The 3,977-nt window shown below is 34.3% G+C and overlaps 1 long non-coding RNA gene across 1 annotated transcript; it reads right to left on the reverse strand.

The window, feature by feature from the left end:
- Positions 1-926: 926 nt before the first annotated feature.
- On the reverse strand, positions 927-3,914 carry LOC107676293 (uncharacterized). The gene is made up of 3 exons (XR_001632719.1): positions 3,811-3,914; positions 2,351-2,396; positions 927-1,497 (listed from the first exon to the last, which is right to left on the reverse strand). It is a non-coding gene; the product is annotated as an uncharacterized LOC107676293 (long non-coding RNA).
- Between the last annotated feature and the right edge of the window lie 63 nt (positions 3,915-3,977).

Raw genomic sequence — 3,977 nt, forward strand, 5'->3', positions numbered from 1 at the left:
TTTTAGTTTCTAAATCCTTCCATTTTCCAAATCACTTGTCATAGTTTTTTTTTTTTTTTTTAAAGATTTCACTTTTACATGCTGCATTTTAATATCTGCATGCAACATTGCATCCCTTACATATATCCCAAAATATTGAGCTCATGAACCACCAGTTTCAGTTGAGAAGCACTGCTCTATATGGCACCCTAGAGAAAAAAAAAAGTAAGTAATAAGTAATCTTGCAGCCAGACTAATTGTCAGTATACTTCAAGTGTGAATGATTAGTTGACTTCAAGTGTGCCATTTTGGAACAGTTATTTTTGTATTAAGTGTATTTTAGTTGTAATTAAATTAAAGTATAACTTTAAGTGTATTTAGTGTACTTTTATATGCTAAATTGGAACAACTTCAAGTATACTTAGTACACTTTAAGTATATGCCTATTTACATGCTTGATTAGTGATATTAAAGTGTACTTTTTTTGTATCACGAGTACATTAAAAATGATTATGTGTCTTTGAAACACACTAGCAATATACTATAAATACATTATTTTTGAGTAAAAATATGCTAATTCTTCACCAATGCTGAATCCACCTTTCAAGGTCATTACAATAAATACATAACTTCAATGACAGACAGAGACACATTATTAACAATTCAAAGTGTTTATTTAAACCTCAAATGGTTTTAGCATTGCAAAACATAAAATGCACCAACCATGTTAAATAAAAAGAACACCGAAAGAAACATAAAAAAAATAAAAACTTTTTGTAACAGCAGCAACACACAAACTTCACTTTTTTTGCTGAATTAGATTTTTATATTTTTGTATTATTTTGAACATGTAAAATAAATACAATAAAACAAAACAAAAACAATACAACACAATACAATACAAAATTATTTTAAATTATACATGTCCAAAAAATATTGCAATTCTATAAAGAATTGCCCTTTGTTACATTTGCGCCTGATGGCCGCTCGCACATCAGATGTACTTGTGTGTGGTAAGGTCAAAGGGCATGTTCATACAGTTTTCTTTTTACTACATCAGACTGTAAGTATCCTGTATTAAACCCATACTAAATAGAATGAACATCATGATTAGCAGTGAGGAATTGTATCAGTATGTCACGTCAATATTGCTTCCAGTGTATTAGTCAAACATACAGTATACAACAAAAGTTAGTACACCCATGTAGCATCACTATAAATTACATGATACAACACTATTCGAGTTGAAAGTATAGTATTTATAGTACAGATCAGGCTAAATTGTAATATAGACACATGCATTTTCTGTAAAGCTGCTTTGAGAATTTAGTGTACTCTAAATAAGGGCATAAAGTGCAAAAGCAGCAGCAGTGCACTGACCCTAGACTTGGTTGACATCACCTCTCCGTCTTCAAAGACAATCAAAACATCCAGTGGGTTCCCTCGTGACATTTCCTCTTCCTCCTCAGCAGCAATGATGGGGACTGCTGCCTTCTGCACCTGCTCAGGCTCCTTTTTCTAATGCATTAAAAAAAGTCTTAGAATATGTCACAACAACTCATAAAATTAACCCTTGTGTGGACATATTTAAATTTTCATAAATGAAAATAAAGATGTGAAGGATCAGAGTAGTGTTTATTCAGTAGGACTTGTGCCCATTTAAAACCCTGTAGTACTTTTTAAAAACTTGTAATTTTCACAACATGTCTTCCAGAGCTGTCGGTCAACTGGATTTAATTGGGAAAAACTTTCAAGGGTGTATCAGCTGAATGTTCTTGAGATTGAATTGAATTGGATTTGTCATTAATAAAACAACCAAATAAATATAAATTAATAAATATAAATAATAAATCAACACACCTTTATACAAACCCAAAGCAACTTTAAGATAAGTGCAAGTGGAAATATAACACAAAATACCTTTTTTGTAATCCATATTAAGAAAGCCTACTATAACTAGAACTTTCAAGACCCAACTCGTATTCTTCTGAAGCATAATGACTCTGAATCAAAAGCAAACTGAAATTTAATATGTTATTCATTCTGCCAATACAGTCTGAATCAAAAATGGTGGCACACTACATTACATCAAACATCACTGATCCTTGGATATCATGATGTAATTCATGTGGTGTGAAAGAACCAGTATTTGTCTGGGCTGTGTATGCATGAGTTGATCAATGTTTAGATTTAGATTTAATTCTAAAATATTGTACTGCTTCAGAAGACCCATTTGTGCTGCTACATTTGCAAAAATAGCAATTCATCCAAAAATGAAGAAATATACTTAAATAACCTTTCATAAAGTGATGATTTTCATCTTGCATAACACTAAAACCCATCAAATCAATGTGAATTCTACTTAACTTACTTCATTTTAGGCTCGTAGTATTGCAGCAGTCTTGAGATTGCAGTCTCTGCAGAGCAAAAGTGGGTGTTTCTTAATTTGTGGGTGTTTTCAAACTGCAGGGTGTTTCTCAATCATGCAATCAAAATGATCCCCCTTACCTAACCCCACCCCTAAATCTACCGTCACCATGACGTGAGCCAATCAGGAAACATGGTATAAAACGCCCCGATCTGGTAACTCCCATTACTTTCCTGCAGAGACCTATACTTGGGCCATCTTGTTGCATTTGACATCCCAGCACTCCACGCTCAGCGTTACCAGATTGGGCAGGTTCCCGTCCAATTGGGCGGTTTTGAATTTGATTGTGCAGTAAAAATTGGCTTGGGCGGGTGGACAAAATTTGGGCTGGTTTGGGGTCAGTTTGGCAGTTTTCAAACATATAAATTGCATAGGCTAATTGTTTAACAAACAAGCCCAAGTATGCATGTACTGCATCCAATCAGTCATCATAACGTTATCCGGCCCTGGTTATGTGTTTATTATTCTCCAACTTCCGCTTTAGCCAGTGCGCTGGTGCTGATGTAAACATCGACAGCCGCACTTATCACAAGGGCTCAGCAGACAGACATTATGATTCATGAGTGACAAGTTTTTAGTCTGATAAGTTATAACGTATCTGACGTAAATATGTATATAACGTATTTTTTTAATTGTCGGATTATAATTCAGTTTGTATCAAAGAATGACAGTTTTGACTATGGTGTGTGCATGAACGAGTGTGAAATACCTGCTATAATATGTTGCTTTTTCCTGTCACTTATATTGAGCACTTTTTGCATTTAAATTGGATTATTCTAACTGCTGACATTGAAAATGATGCACGTGTTGTTTCGAGGGTATCGGTTAATTTCTTGATTGCCGTTTTGACAGTGTCTGCTTGCATATTTTATTCATGTTCGTAGCCTAATTCTCTTTAATGTAGGCTATTTGCCCCGATTTGATCCGTTTACCTGGGAAATTAATCTAACGTTATATTTATATTATTTTGTCGTCATTATTTTGTTTTAAGGAGTTAAAAATGGCCCATCAACCTTGATTTACATATTCAATCACATTATTTTGACAGTTAAAGTTTTGGGCGGGTTTTTGTGAGCTTTTGGGCTGGAAATCGTCCATCCAATCTGGCAACACTGTCCACGCTGTCTTTGCTCTGAAAACATTGATTTCAAAAACATATGCAAGCACGAGTTTCAAATTAAAAAAACGTGAGGAGCAAATATCAATCTGAAATGGTAAATAACGTTAGCAAAACAGCCATCAAATACTCCTCGAGCCAATTTGTTTACCAGGGCTTCGGCTGCATTAGTAAACTTAATTAGCATCACATATGCTACATGAAACTGAAGAAGCGGATCATAAATAACGATTAACAAGAAGTTAAAAGTTGTAATATAGTGAATGGGTGGGTTTGTCTAACTTACCTGTTGCTTTAGTTTCTGTGGCGCGAGTGTTGGTTAGATCTGTCAGCAGTCTTTCTGGTTTAAAAGACAAAAATCACCCGACTTGTTTGTCTGTGTCCGACTGAGAAAAGCACAACAAATATTTTTTTTATTTACCCACTGACAAACTGTTAAAAATACACGTTTTT

The sequence above is a fragment of the Sinocyclocheilus anshuiensis genome, unplaced genomic scaffold (assembly GCF_001515605.1).
Source record: "Sinocyclocheilus anshuiensis isolate Anshui unplaced genomic scaffold, SAMN03320099.WGS_v1.1 scaffold6673, whole genome shotgun sequence".
Classification (NCBI taxonomy): Eukaryota; Metazoa; Chordata; class Actinopteri; order Cypriniformes; family Cyprinidae; genus Sinocyclocheilus; species Sinocyclocheilus anshuiensis.